The sequence below is a fragment of the Tenrec ecaudatus genome, chromosome 1 (assembly GCF_050624435.1).
Source record: "Tenrec ecaudatus isolate mTenEca1 chromosome 1, mTenEca1.hap1, whole genome shotgun sequence".
In the NCBI taxonomy this organism is placed as follows: domain Eukaryota; kingdom Metazoa; phylum Chordata; class Mammalia; order Afrosoricida; family Tenrecidae; genus Tenrec; species Tenrec ecaudatus.
The window spans coordinates 238,567,976-238,583,753 of NC_134530.1; the positions used below are offsets into that span (position 1 = coordinate 238,567,976).

The following is a 15,778-nucleotide window of genomic DNA, read 5'->3' on the forward strand; positions in this document are numbered from 1 at the left end:
CATCAATGGGCTCAGGCAGGGGAACAATTGTCTGACTGTGCAGTGACTGTGCAGTGTTTCATTCAGCTGTGCATAGGGTCGCTGTGAGTCTGAGCTAGCTCCATGACACCGGACAACAAGAACAACGCAACTTTGTTTCTGCTGTGATCAAAGAGTATACTCTAAATTTAATCCCCTGAAATTTGCTTAGAATTGCCTTAGGGCTAAGGGTTTGATTTGTAAGAGGTTATACATGTATTAAAATAATATATTATGCAGGTATTTGATGTAATTTGTATGTTTATGAATTTTCTCAAGTTAGTTAAAATAGTCAAATTCTTTATATTCTTATGAGTGTTTTTTTTTAGGTTTGGTTTTTGGTTGACATCACTGATTTTTCTTCCTTAAATATTAAAAATGATTAATTTCTTTAATGCATGGGTTTCCCCTGGAAACATTATTTAAAGGAAAAAATGGTTAGTACATTTTCTGAGGTCCTGAATATCCTTAGTAAAAACTTCATCGTCCTTGTCAAGTTTTCCTTCTTCTATACCAGGTTTTAACAATTTCTTTCTCTTCTTTTTTTACTGAAGGGCTAGATGGTAAATATTTCATGTTTTGAAGACTGTATATGTGATTTTCAATGCAACTATTCCAATCCTCTGTTTTAATTGGAAAGCCACCATAAACAGTAAATAAGTGTCATGGATGTGTTCCAATAGAACTTTACTTACAAAAACAGGTAGCAGGCTGGATTGAGCTTTGAGCTGCTGCTGTCAATTCTTGTTCTCTGGCAATAGAACTTTATTGACAGCTGCATACATGGCTACCCCCGCCCCTCCCGAAAAAAAAACCAAACAGAAACAAAATGAAACAACATTTAAAAAAATCTGCATGTACTATACTAAGAAATAGAAAATGGAATGTAAATAAAAAGGTTTCATCCAATTTCTGGGAACTATTTATCAAGATCTTACTCTGATAAAAAAGTTGATGGCGTGGAAGACAGCTAAAAACAGAAGGACTTCTACCCAAAGAGCTATAGAAGCCAAAAAATTAGTGTGACGTAGTTTTCATAGATGCTGACTGACACACGAGACTCACAGGTCAGAGACTGTTTTCCACAGCAGACTCAGCAATGGGTGACAGTTTGATTGGAGCACTTCCTTCAGTGATGCCGAAAGCCAGGTGATGCCTGTGGATAGAGGGTACCAATGGGGTGGGGGTGGGGGGCACACAAAATGTAGGAATCCCCAACCATTATAGCAAGCAGTGTTATAAATAAAACAGAATTTCTGTAAAATAAGAGCTTTATTATGATTCAAAGATTTAATAGGGAAGCATCGAATCAAAAGTTCAAAGCAATCTTCCAAAAAATGATGAATGCAAGCCCTCTAGATTCTAGTTTTCTTAACTTTGTGTGGAATTGGGGAGAGTACAGGAGTTCATTTGATTTGTTGGCATGCAATGTGCTCTTTAAGACACTGTTACCATGAATTCCTGTTGCCAAAGGAACCCTGGTGGTGTAGTGGATTACCAGTTGGTTTGCTCAACACAAAGTCAGCTGTCTGAAGCTACCTTGGGAGAAATCTCCTTGGGAGAAAGATGTAGCTTTCTATCTCCATCAAGTTACAATCTTGGAAATCCACTGGCACAGGTCTACACTGTCCTGTAGGGTGGTGATGATTTGGAATCAAATCCAGGGCAGTGTTTGCTTGTTTATTTTTGGGTCAGTGGTACTCAAACTTAGCCTCAACCATCTGGGTGGTTCTTCTCAGAATGCTGTGGAGAACAAGCATCTTGGTCAAGAGTGTTGCCATGTATTTCATGCTCTAAAAATCAGAAGCAGGGATGTAGGTCAAAATGCATTTTTACTTAGAGCTGTGTTAGTCATTTTATTTTTGTCAAGTGTCTGGGTTTTACGGGGCTTTTCCACATTAGGTTGGAAAACTTGCTCTGGAGGGAGACAAGGTGTGCCAAAGGACTATGTGGTCCTCACTAGTGATGACCTTATTTCTTAGAATTCCAAGTTGAATAAACAATTCTAAGAAATGACCTGGGTAACAAGTTCTGATAACATAATCCTGCTCAAGACTTGCTTTCATGAAGTGATCACTGAAGATAAGTGTGCTACAGCAGAGTATGGAGAAGAGAGCAGATAATGCCTGACCATTAACAGAATAGTGTCTGCGGCTTCACAGGCTTTTATTTGTAAAAAGCAGCCATCTAAGCAAGAAGTCAACTAAATTCTTATGGAAGAAGCACACCAGCTTGTGTGATCCAAAGATGACCATAACAAAATTCAAATATGATGGAGGGGGAAGAGCTTAAATTGTAAACACAATTTGTGGAGAGCTGTGGAGTCCAAGACCCATCTGCAGAGAATCTAGTCAGATCAATCAGCCACTGGCAGATCCCCTGTATCTACAAAGGTCAGGAATAACCTTACTATCAACCATAGATCATTGCAATCTGATTCTACTGGATCAAACCTGACCCTTGGTCAGTTGACTTCCATCTAGACCCAACCTGAATTTTTTTCTAGGTGCAAGGGTCTCTTGCTTGTTCCTTGACAAAAATTCATTCTCTGGCTTTTTAAATATTGAGGGAGGTCTTTTCTTTCTTGTTCATTGCCGATATTTTTATCTTTTATATTACTGTTGTTTCATCCTTATCACTTCATTTTATTTTTGTTCTTTTGTTCATGTTGAGTTCACCAGGTTGTGACGCACAGGAGTGGTTCATAGAGCTAATAACTGGTGCAAGAGCTTGCAGGGGTGAACAATGAATGTGGGAGGGGGAGGGAGCCCCAGAACTGAATGTGATTGCACAGTTCATTTGAAAGGCAAGTTAACCATTGGGGGTAGGTGTAGAAGATTTTCTGAAATTGATTGTGGTCATTATTGTACAACTCTTCTTGGTTGAACCAATAAAAATGAGGGGGGAAAAAGAATGTTCAAGGTTTTCTGATTTTGGCAGACTTAGAAAGATAGGCAGAAGCGTAAGAAGTCACAACTGTCTCCCACCAGGCTTATTAACAACCTTGAGTAAGAAGATGCCATACTTTGTTTGCTAAAAATGAGAAAGTGCTAACTGATTGAGACCAAGGACTGCAGCCTTCAATATGGATCACAGCTCAATGTAAAGAAGACCAACATCCTCACAACTGGAGGTAACATCATGATAATGGAGAACATTTGTCAAGGATTTCGTCTTGCTTGGATCACTGCGAATGCAAGCAGCAGTCAAGCGATCGAACATTGGGTCAATGTGCTGCACAGGAACCTTTGAAAGTGTTGAAAAGTCCTTTGAGGACTAAGGTGACCCTGACCCAAGTCATAGTGTTTTCAACCTCTCATATGCCTGTGAAAATTGTACATTGAATTAGAAAGATTGAAGAAGAATCAGTGTATTTGAATTATGGTACTGGTGAGAAATATTGATGATGGACTGTCAAGAGAATGAACAATTTTGTCTTGGAGAGGTGGTGAGTCATCTCTCCTGTGATAAGCTGAGCCTACTATGTTGTTCATGTAGCTCAAAAGTTTAGTATTTTCCACTCATTGCCCTCAACTTGCTTGAGAGCATGAAAATTCCACTTTAAAATGACCTTAAAAATAAATCCAATTTTAATGCCTATGATGAGGTAAAAAATTAAGTAAGGAGGACCTGCAGAGCAGTTTACTTGGACTGAAAAGTGTCTGCTATTTGAAAGTCCCACAGAGCTTGCTGGTAACAAGCACCAGAGTTTTGGAGGACGTACAATTTTTGCTGACTTTGTTAGTTTCATTTATAAACACTTAGGCATTGCCCGGTGTTGATTGTAATCTCCCCTCCCTATGTTCAACCAGTTCTTCCATCTGCTGGTGATGGTGGAGTTGTATGACTGTTCTTAGGGTTCTACCTGTAAGATTCCTTGGAAGAGGACCCCCCCCCAGGCAGATTAACTAGCCCCTATGATGTATTAGAACTTAATGGAATATTGCGAGGTTTTTATCCACTAGATCATATTAGCAGTTTTGAAAATTTGGATAGGCCCTAACCATATATTTAGAGGGCAGACAAAACTAATTGCAATATTTTACAATTAATTTCCGTGCTCTTAGAAACTAATAGGTTTCCAGAAATATCACTGATAATGATTCAGGCCCATATCACAGTCTATATTAGGAAAATATCTCAACATAAAAGATAATATAATATGTACTAATATACTAAACTCAAGTGTTAAGGAATGTTTTCATAAAAGAAATGTTCAATTCACAACTATTTCAGTCTAAAATATTTCAGTCTAAATATGATTATTATAGAGTTTTATTGCAACTCTTCAACATGAAACAATTCTTACACTTCTTTCATCCCTTTTCTTAAGTGATAAAATCATCAAAATTTTACTTAGTAAAATTGAATCAAGTAACACATACTTCCCTCTTATCTGTTAAAAATATGCAAGAAGTTCCTTCTGGAAGATTTCAGTAGTTCGAAACCATTTCAACTTTACAAGCTTAGTTCCGAGACTTATTCTAACAATAATTCATATTAATCTTCAAGATGCTAATGTAGACAAGGCACATTAATACTCAAGTAAACCAGTTTAGACAGTTGTCATAAGAATGACATTAGAACTACTTGGGACTTGTTCTTAGGTGCTATCTAGTTGGCTCTGGCTCGTAGCAATGCTCTGTACAGCAAACACAACCACCTCACAATTGTTACGCTTTAGCCCATTGTTACAGCCACTGTATCAATCCAGCTCATCCAAGATTTAACCCTTTAACTGCCCTTCTGCTTTACCAAGCCTGATGCCTGTGGTAAATGCAAGCAGGTGAGCATGTCTGACCTCCTCTGGTATACCTATTGCCACAGGCAAGAGTCAGACACACTTCCACGGTCCATCTATCCTTATCTATTCTGACACTAGTTGTTCCTCCCCACCACTCTGCATCTATGCTGAGTTTGAAAATTCATGACAATGGTGACATAGAACTCCGCTAGGTTACCACAAGTCAGGATACGCAAGTGGTAAGGATCCAGTCATGGGTCTCCTTGGCCAATAGCCAAGTCTCTCTCCACACGTTAGTGCTCACTACATGGTCTTTTGGCCTTTGTCCTCTGTGGGCCAGGAAACTGGCCCTCCTGTTGCTCTGTCCCACAGTTCCATAGTATAGGTGAGAAGAGGAGAAGGTTCCCTATAGCCTCAGCCCTGCTCCTCTGAATCTCAGTGCCAATGTCTCTGATGTGCACCAACTGCTGCGCTCCAGACAAATGTTGAATGTGCTCTTCCAAAGTCCTTGGGGACTCAGTTTTACTGAATGGCTCATTTTTATAGCTAGGGAAGTGGTAATGAAAACTGACCAGTCCCCTCTATTGGTGGGTGCATATGCTTTCTTTGCATAGTCCTATCCAGTCACTTGGTGGGAGTTACAGAGTCTTGGGTAGAAGAGACTTATTAAGAATGTCCACGCGACTATGATGTCCTTGTCCAGAGACTGATCTTTCCTATAACACATATAAAGTGTGTAAGATCAAGTTTTGCTATTCTCACTTATAAGGAACATTTTAGCTATACTTATTATAAGATAAACGTGTTTGTTCTATTGACAGTCCATGCTACTTTCCATATTCTTTCCCAGCATCATAGTCCAAATCCATCAATTATTCTTTGTTCTTCCTTATTTATTTAATGTTCAACTTTCACATGGATAGGAGACCATTGAAACCCCATGGCTTGCATCAGGCCTTAATGCTCTGTATCTCGTTGTGTATTGGTTAAGATTGTTTGTCATCTTGGCTGCACCATGATTCTCAGTGGCTTGGCAATTATGTATAGGGCAATCATCCCCCGTGAAAAGATCTGCCATAATGTAATCATCTTCATGGTGATGTCTGCTATAAGAAACCAATCTGATAATAGAAAGTTCCTTAAATAGTGTGATCATAATATACACATACACATATATAAATACATACATTTTGGCAGAACTCAACTCTTTTGTTCCATCTGGGCCCTACCTCTGACTCTTCATCATCTGATCTCTGGTTCTTTGGACTTGAGCCAGTGGCCTGCCTTATTGCCTACGAGTCTTGAGCTATGTTGGCACCTGCAGCTAATGAACCTGCTACTTGCTATATTTCCTGCTAACCAGCCTCTGTTAGCCCCTGGAGATACGTGAATCCAAGAAACCTCCAGATTGACATTTGACAAAGGGGCCTGGGAAATCCCCGCATCTATAACTAGTGCAAAGACATCTGACAGTGTGCACCAGACCAACTGCGGATAACCTTGAAAGGGAATTTCAGAGCCCTTAGTTGTGCTCATACAGACCCTATCTGTGGATGAGGCAGTTGTGAGAACAGAATAAAGCAATACTGCGTGGTTTAAAATCAAGAAAGTTGTGTATTCTCTTACCATGCTTGTTCAATCTGTATGCTGAGCAAATCATCAGAGAAGCTGGATTATATGAAGAAAAATGTGTCATCAGGATTGGAGAGGGGCTTATTAACAATTTGTGTGAAGCACTTGCTGATGAAGGTCAAGGATTGCAGCCTTCAGTATGGATTATGACTCAATGTACGGAAGACCAAACTCCTCACAATTGGACAAATAGGTAACATCACGCTTAATGGACCAAAGTTTGAAGTGGTCAAGAATTTTGTCTTGCTTCAATCCACAATCAATATTCATGGAAATAGCAGTCAATAGACCAAATTACTTTGTATCAAATAAATATACACACAAGGCCTCTTTAGAGTATTGTAAAGCAAGGATGTTACCTTGAGGACTAAGGTGTGCGAGATCCAAGCCATGGTATTTTCCATTGCCTCCTATGCATGTGAAAGTTGTGCACTGAATAAGGAATACTAGAGAAGAACTGATGCATTTAAGTCACGATGCTGGCAAAAATATGAGAGTACTGTGGACTATCAAAAGAACAAACAAACATGTCTTGGAAGAAGTAGAGCAAGAAGTAAAGGTAGTGAGACTTCTTTTCACATTCATTGGGCATCTCATCAGGAGAGACTGTTCCCTAGAGAATGGCATCCAACTTGGCAAAGTGTCTGGGCAGTGAAAAAGAGGAAGACCATTGACAAGACGGAGTGACACAGTGGCTGCAACAATGAGCTTAACATAAGAACAATTTTTAGGATGGTGCAGGACAAGGCAGTGGTTCGTTCTGTTTTACATAGAGTGGCTATGAGTTGAAACCGATTCAATGGTACCTAACAAGAACATAACCTAGTGAGTTCTTTTTCTGAGAGAAATCTCTATCTCTCTCTTTCACACACAGATACACATACACACACATATATGTCACTGGTGTTGCCTCTCTAGAGCGTCCAGCCTAAGAAACTTTACTAATTTTGTACTTGTTTTCTTCAGAAGTTATCGTTATTTATTTCTATATTGAATTTAGTTTTATGTTTCTTATTAAAAAGATATTACTAGATAAAATAATAATGTAAACAAAATTATTAGAGTGGTTAATATACTTCTCAGGTCTTAGTTTCTCAAATATATTCAACCAGCAATTTTCATATCATTCATTTACTGAAAAATAATGTATGTGGGTGAACAAAGAAGACTTGCCCTAAATCTATACATTCTTCTGCATTTTAGTTTATTACTAAACTTATCTGAATTTAAATTATTTTTTCCTTAATAATGGTCTGTAGATTATAATTCATTTCAATTGACCTGAATTCGAATTATCTTGTTTAGCAGAGGTTTTATTAGGTTGCCTCTTCTACTAGATGCATCAGTTAGTTGTAAAAGTGTAAGATAAAAATCTATATAAGCTAATAGCAATTATTACACTTTGGGTATGATGAGGCAGAATTGTTTTTTTCTTTGTTTTTGATCGACTTTATTTTGCAAAACAGAAGGCACAATTAAATTTAATTTATACAAAATTAAGTTTAAATTAAGATAAAAGTAAATATAATTTATAATTCCATTTTACTCAAGAAAATGTTCTTCTCCTATGTTGTGAGACACTCCAACTCTAGAATCTCCAAATGTAATAATTGTATAAATCATTTCAATTGTGTAATGCATGATTATTAAAACAGACTAAATTCTTATGTTTCAGATGTCACTATACTTGTAAATGTCTTTCATTTATAAAAAATTAAGTAAATTTGGAGATATACTTAAGAATTCTTCAACTAATTGTGATTTGAATGGCAACCCCAGAGAAACTCTCTTTAATATTTTGAATTTCAGTGTATTTTTCTACACTTTTTTTTTAGTACAAGTTAAATAAAGTTCAAGGGTATCCAATTATGAAATAGCTTGTAAAGAAATTTACATTAGTGTCTTAATTTGATGTAGTTCAGGAAATGGACACAAATTCAGAAAGTAGATCATTGTCTTTAATCATTTTGGTACAATATAGACAGTAAGTATTGTACACAGACTAGTTAATATATAATTGTGTATATAACTTCCTCAAAGCTTGTATAAGTAGTTGTTTTATGAACTATATTAATTTTAATGGACTATGGTACTTAGATTTTAGTATGCTTTAGTATTTAGACTAGTTTATATGAAGTATTGGTAAAAATGCTCAGAAAGGATGATAAAATGTTGATCTTAAAAAAAGCATAAGAAAGATTATAGATTACATATGTTGGTATTTATGACAAGTATATTTAGTTACTTAATGTAAATGACAACTGGTAAGTGTTCAAGGGGGAAGAAAATATTACATCTAAGAACCTTTCAAGTTGCTATTTTTATTTTATTTTGATCAAACCACACATGTGTACATTATTAAAGAAAAATATTTATGATGTGAAAGGACAGCCTCCCACCCACTCCTTCGTCCTGTTCTGCAAGCTCAGACCTGCCCAGAGGCCAGCACTTGCAACTGTTTTAATTTTTAGCTAAATAATAATTTGTCTTTTAATTTATCAGTTTAGATGTTCCCCCTTGAGTGCCTATTTACAAAACAAAAACATTTTTTTGGTTTTGGGCTATGTAGGTATTGTATTATATTAAACAAATATTCTCCCTTTATTAAGTTTTATGTTACTTGGAGTTAGTGATTATCTTTTCCCATTTGCTTAATTGTCTTTGCATGTCAAGCCTCTCCATACCATTTTGGGTATGATGAGGCAGAATTGTTTTTACTTTGTTTCTGATAAATTTTATTTTGCAAAACAAAAGTAGTATAAGGTAAGGCAAAATTAAATTTCATTTACGTGAACAAACCTATCAGAAAATCAACCCTTTGTGCCCCAGAGCACTTGCATTCCTGGGCCCCCGTGTCCTGTTGCCACCCCCTGTTGTCACTGTGTAGGTCCACTTAGGCTTTGGTTGGATTTGTGTCTAACTCTTCTTTGGTGTACTCCCTCATTTTATTGGAGTCCTTTGTGCTGCACTGTCTGTGAAAAAGTTCACGAGAGTCAAATTTTTGACACGTTATATGTTTGAAAACTGAATCTCACACTTAGTTGATCCAAAATGCCAAACTAAACTCATTGTCAAGTCCGGATAGGGCCTATAGAATGTGGTAGAACTGCCCCAGTGGGTTTCTAAGACTAACTCTTCACAGGAGTAGAAAGCCTCATTTTTCTCCCTCAGAGAAGCTGATGGTTTTGAACTGTTAACCTTTTGGTTAACAGGGCAACTCACAAACCACTTCACCACCAGGACTCCTACTTCTAAGTTGATAGTTTCATTAAATATAGAATTATGAGTTGAAAATTGCTTCTACGCAATTTTAAGTCTTTTATTTCCCTCTGTCATTTTGCTTTTAGAACAATAGTTTGCATTATTTCTTTCCTCACATTATCCCATTTTTTACTTGGGCTTCTGTAGTCAGATGGCAAACTTCCTAGATTGACCCTCAACTGTTTTTCATTAATTCACTAAAATGCCTTCACGCACACACACACAAACACACATGCACACACTCACATATTTACCTAATAGATGCAATATCCCTTTATTGTCTCTTAGAATACTTGTTTTAAGTGACTTTTTAAGCTTCTTGCATTGTTTAACATTCACCTGAAGACATTTTTGTTTGTTTGCTTGCCTTATCTCTATTTCTTTATTTTTTTTCAGTTTGGAGAACTTTTATCAAACATCTCTTGATATTTGGCTATCCATTGATATTAAAAAATGAGACACTTATTTTTAAATGAGGGGACACTCAGATTTCCAACAAACGATTCTCTCTTGTCCTGCCAAGTCTGCCAGTATTCTGGGATTTGTGAATGCCCTTGCAGTGTAGAATGCTGTTCTCACGATTGACTATAAAGCCTCCCATATAATTTCTCATATACCACATTGTCCTTGTGTTCTGTATGTTATCTCTGATCATTGTCCCCAGGAAACAGACTACTTGAACTCGGGAGAAGAAGGGAGAGAGGGCTCCTCTGGGGAACAAAGCTAGAGGGTCCTTATGTGGACATTGAACTGTGCCTTCTGAGATACTGAAGCTTCCTGTGCCCATGTTTCTGGGTTTATATAGAAAGGACAGGGTGGAGTTCCTTGGTATCCCCCCACATGTAAAGTGCCTCTATTTCCTCTTAGATGTGGTATCACCCTCACTCTGATTCCCAATATAAATTATAATTGGAGCTCACTGCTTCCTCCTGGTTTCATTGAAGATGTCGTGCTTTGCATATTTAAAATTCTTCATATTTTGGGGGTGCTATTTCTGGAAGAATAAAGTAGGGAAAAGAAGTCCTGCTCTGCTATCTTCAGGCTAGAAGTCTTCTAGTGAAAAATTTTGAAATGCGGGTCTACATAATTTCTTTCACACTACTTATGAAACAGTAAACTTATTTCCAGATTTGTATTCATACGTATAGATTTTCAATTTCAACTCCATTTCGATGTGGAATGTCCCAACCCAACTAAATGCACTGCCATCGAATGAGTTCTGACTCATTGTACTTAGGTGCTGGTTGGTGGGTTTGAATGGTAGACCATTAGGTTTAAAGCCCAGTATTTGACACACTATGCTATCAGGGTCCTGCCATGTTGTTAGGTACCGTCCAGTTGATTCTGACCCATAGCAGTCCTATATACCCAACAGAATGAAATACAGCCCCGTTATAATGGTGCCTACATTTGAGTCCATTGTTGCAGCCATGGTGTCAATCCATCTCGTTGAAGAACTTCCCTTATTGTACTGCCCTTCAGCACAAAACCCTTCTCCAGGGACTGTTCCCTCCTGACAACAGGTCCAAAGTATGTGATGTGGTCAGTGGAGAATACCTGATGTGGTGGTTGGAGACCATAAACACACAAGGCTTGAATCCTGCTCTTAAGAACCTTACCACTTAGTAGGAGAATTGAAACATGAAGAGGAATAATTTCTGTCTCAATGGAGAAATTTGAAAGAGGAGATAGCTTTTAAAAAAATCATTAAAAATGAATTTTAAAGAGCTCATACAGCTCTTATCACAATCCATACTTCCATCCATGTGTCCAGCACATTTGTTGCCATCGTCATTTTCAAAATATTTTCTTTCTATTTGAGCCCTTGTTATCAGCTCTTCATTTCCCCTCCCTACCTGCTCCCCCCTTCCTCATAAACCCTTGATAATTTATAAATTGTTATTATTTTTTTCATGTCTTACATGACCAATGTCTCCCTTCACCCACTTTTTTGTTGTCCATCCCCTTGAAATGGGTTTATATATAGATCATTGTGATTGGTTTCCCCTCTCTACCCCCAACTTCCCCTCCTGGTATAGCTACTCTCATTATTGGTCCTGAGGTGTTTATTTCTCCTGGATTCCTTGTGTTTCCAGCTCTTGTCTGTACCATGTACATGCTCTGGTCTAGTCAGAGGATATAACATCTTTATTTCAATCTTAAAGTTTGGATAAAACTTGCATCCAGTCCTAGGAAGAGTTTAATAAACATTTGCCAAATAGCATTAATACCATTGAGCTTTGGTGATTTGTCGTTCTTCTTTCCAGTGCTGTTCGTGGCACACAGGGTTTTCTTCAGTCTGTGAGCTGCCAGCAATCAGCCCACTTATTCTAGGCTTGGTTTCCTGAGAGGACTTCAACAAGAAAGCATTTCTATGGAGAAAATTCACCATTCAGTGACAGTTATTGATATAGCCTATAATTACCCCCCAAAAATCTTATAAGAATTTCTATGATATTAATGATGCATGTATATTATTAAGAATTAAAAATATTGAATAATAGAGCTTCACATTCACATGTTCCCAGATGTTATTTTTGGGCTACTAAATTAGCAATTTTTCAAAAACATAAGCAGTAATTAGAAATCTTTCATGAGTTCTCTTAGAAGCAGCACTTAATTTTAATTCTTTCATTTTTAAAAAACTTACAAAAAACCCTGTCAGAACTATTGACATTTTTATAGCTTGACAAAAATTAAGCATAATTAAAATGAAATATTTATTGCATAAATTAAGCTACAATTAATATGTTTTCTGCCACGGCTTGAAGCATAAGATTAAAATGATGTTGTTAGTGGATCCCCTGCTGGGAGACTAATTTCTTGATTTTTGTACCACACATTATCAGACATTATCTCAGAGTAAAAGTAAACCAACAAGTAGAACACACTTTGAAGAAATGGCAGACAGGGGGAGATAAACGAGCCTCTGAAGGCCAGGCAGTGACACTTTTTATTTTAAGATCTGATGGCTAGTTGACTCCAAGGGTAAGATTTGTGTGTATGAAACGAGTGGAAACGTGCCTTTCATTTTTGTTAGCTGCACTGTTTAAATTAGCCAGTTTATTGTTCCAGAAGTAATTAGAAAAGGAGCAAGATCGGGTACAGCGACCACTCTTCCATCTAACCAAGAGAAATGTAAAATATCATCACAGCAATAAAACAAGCAAACGAAACGCCAAGCCAATTCTTGTGAAATGCCTTCTGACTCAACGCGATTCTACAGGACAGAGAAGTACTGCCCCAGACGGCTCCCCACCCTTAACTCTTTAGGGGAGCCAGGAACCATGCCTTCTCCAGTGGAGTGGCTAATGGTTTCAAACTGCTGATCTTGTCCTGACTAACCAAGAGCGTAACCACTGAGCCACAGGGCTCCTGTATCCCAAGAATTTAGGAAGAGAGGGGTTTCAAACTATGTCCCCTCTTGGCACTTCTCGCGGGAAGAAGGACATCCTCCCTGGCATCTACAATTGCAAAAGTAACACTCAACCTTGACAGAACTTGATAGAACATGGTGAAAGTTAGTTGTTCCTATCTTAAACAAACAAACAAAAATCCCTCCAGCTCTCATCTTCTCAGCCAATACAGACAGGATTATTTCTACGTGAGTGTACTGCTGGTTACTTGCTTTGGACATTTGCCGCCATTTGTGGCATCAGTGACAGACGTGGGAAGTCATTATTAACAGCCCCCCTTGTCACTCTCAACATCTCTCTGGGCAGTGCTGCTTAAAGGCTATATATGCACCAGCAGGAAGAAGAAAGGATAAGCCGACCTTGTTCACTTGCTGGACTTCTTCAGAGGTCAGGCTCTGTCAATGCAGGGGCGGCAAAAAGTTTGTAGACAACACAGGGGCATATCAATGCCTGCTGAAAGAAGTAAACGTGCTGGAGTTCTTTTCATGTATCGCAAGTCCTTCATACGCTTTATGCTGCCTATAGGGAAGAGAGAATACTTTTTATTGAGTGGTGCTTCCTCTACACCATATTGCTGGTGCCAGATGGATTACCTGGCATCAGATGTTGGAAAAAATTGCCCTTCACAAATCTTTTTGGGTAGCTTAGTGCATTTTGAGATTGTGCATGACTCACACCAGGGTATTGTCACTCACCTCATATGCATTCAAAAGCTGGCCAATGAAAAGGGAAGACTGGGGAAAAACACGACATATCTGAATTATGATATTGGCGAAGAATATTGAACATATCATGGAGTATCAGAAGAACAAACAAATCTGTCTTGAAGGAAATGCGGCCATAAATTCAAAACACACTGCCAGCAATGCCATTCTGTCTCAGAGTGACCATATGGAGAGAGTGGACCTGCCCCAGTGGGTTTCTGAAGCTATAAAACTTTACAGGAACAGAAAGCCTCATCTTTCTGCCATGCAGTGGTGGTGGGTTCAAACTACTGCTCATGAAGTTGGGTTTGCAGGCCCACAGGTAATCCATTATGCCATGAAACCAAAACCAAACTCACTGACATCACGTCAATGCTGATTCATAGTGACCCCCATGGGTTTCTGAGACTGTAACAGTTTATGGGAGTGGAAAGTGTAGTCTTTCTCCTGCAGAGCTGCTGGTGATTTCGAACCACCAATCATGTGTATTGCAGCCCAACTGGTAACCACTATCCCACTAGGTCTCTTCCTAGTAGCATAATTGTTTTCTCTCCTCTTTAAGGTTTATGCTCAAATACCTCCTTAGAGCAATTTTTCCTGACCATTCCATTGGAACTTGTAAGCACTTTCTCAGATCTCTTCAATACGTCTCCCATTTTCTGGCTTATTTTCATGCATTTCACTTATTAGCAGATGACTTTCTTATTTGTTTAATGTCTCTCTTTGGTCAGCGGGATTTAAGCTTCATCAAAACAGGAAGTTTTTCACCATCTTGTTCACTGATGTGTCCTTACTGTTTAGAACAGTGCTAAGCAAAAGAAGACAACATAAAGATTTTTTGAGAGAAAGAGAATGAAAATATTAATACATGAATATATCAATTCTAAAGAGAGCAGAATAAAATGAGTTTAACAGACATGATAATTCTGATGATAATATGGAATTAGATGTAGTACAGGGTTATGTGAATATGATTGCTCAATGTTTCTTTCATACTTTACCTTATTTTTCATCTCAGAGGGATTATATAAAATTAAAATTATTTCAGATTGTAGTCTATGACTGTCAGTATTGAGGATTGCTATGTAATATTATATAAACTGCATTTTGAATATTTTAATTCATTTTATGTATTCATGTGATCATTCAGTTATTTATTCAATGTTTCTTGTTTCCTAAAAGACATGGTATCTGTAATATTCTGCTGGAATCTATAAGCCAATTCAGCAATGTGAGCATTATAATGGAGTTTGACTGTATCATGATAGTATAGGTATAACAATTCTTCTAAAGAGATAATTAAATGAGTACGTCCTCAAATAAGTATCAATGCATTTGAATTATGGGGATCGCAAAGAACAAAGTACCATGGACTGCCAAAAGGACAAACAAATCCACTTTGGAAGAAGAACGCTCAAAGTGCTTTGTGGTACCTGCTTTGGCCCTGCTGTCCTGCAGAGGAGCATTGTGCGTGGCAGAGGGACTGTGAAAGTCGAAGGCCCTCGGGAGATGGATAAACACAATGTCTGCTGCAGTGGGTTCACACATAGGAACCATTGTGAGGATGGCACAGCACGAGGAAGCGATGGTTCTGTTGGGCAGAGGGTCACTGTGGATCAGAACCAACTCAAAGGCACCGAACAACAACAACAATATCGTTTCTGCAGGCTTACTTTGAAGATAGGGATTTGTGTGCTTGGAAACAGGGTGTGTTAGGCAGATTTCTCTAGAGAAACAAAACCAGGACACTTATGATGATATAAAAAAAGGATAGGTTTTTATAGCAAGAAGGAATACAACAGCTAATTAGTCCACACAGCAGCACAGAAGGCTTAGTCCAACTCACTTTCGTGGGACAGATAATAGACTGACGGTCTTTGCAACTCACGCCCACCGCTGGTCCAAGGTGAAGGAAGCAGACAGCAAAGACTCTGGCAGGAGGTGCAGAATCTGTGTGCAGGCAGCAGACCTGGCAAGGTGAGGGGGTGGGGGAGGGGCAACAG

The 15,778-nt window shown here is 38.2% G+C and overlaps 1 protein-coding gene across 2 annotated transcripts in view; it reads left to right on the forward strand.

Annotated features, from left to right (window-relative positions):
* The window catches only part of SPATA17 (spermatogenesis associated 17), a 282,434-nt gene that overhangs the window by 252,784 nt on the left and 13,872 nt on the right, over positions 1 to 15,778 (forward strand). The gene's annotated exons all lie outside the window — the stretch shown is intronic.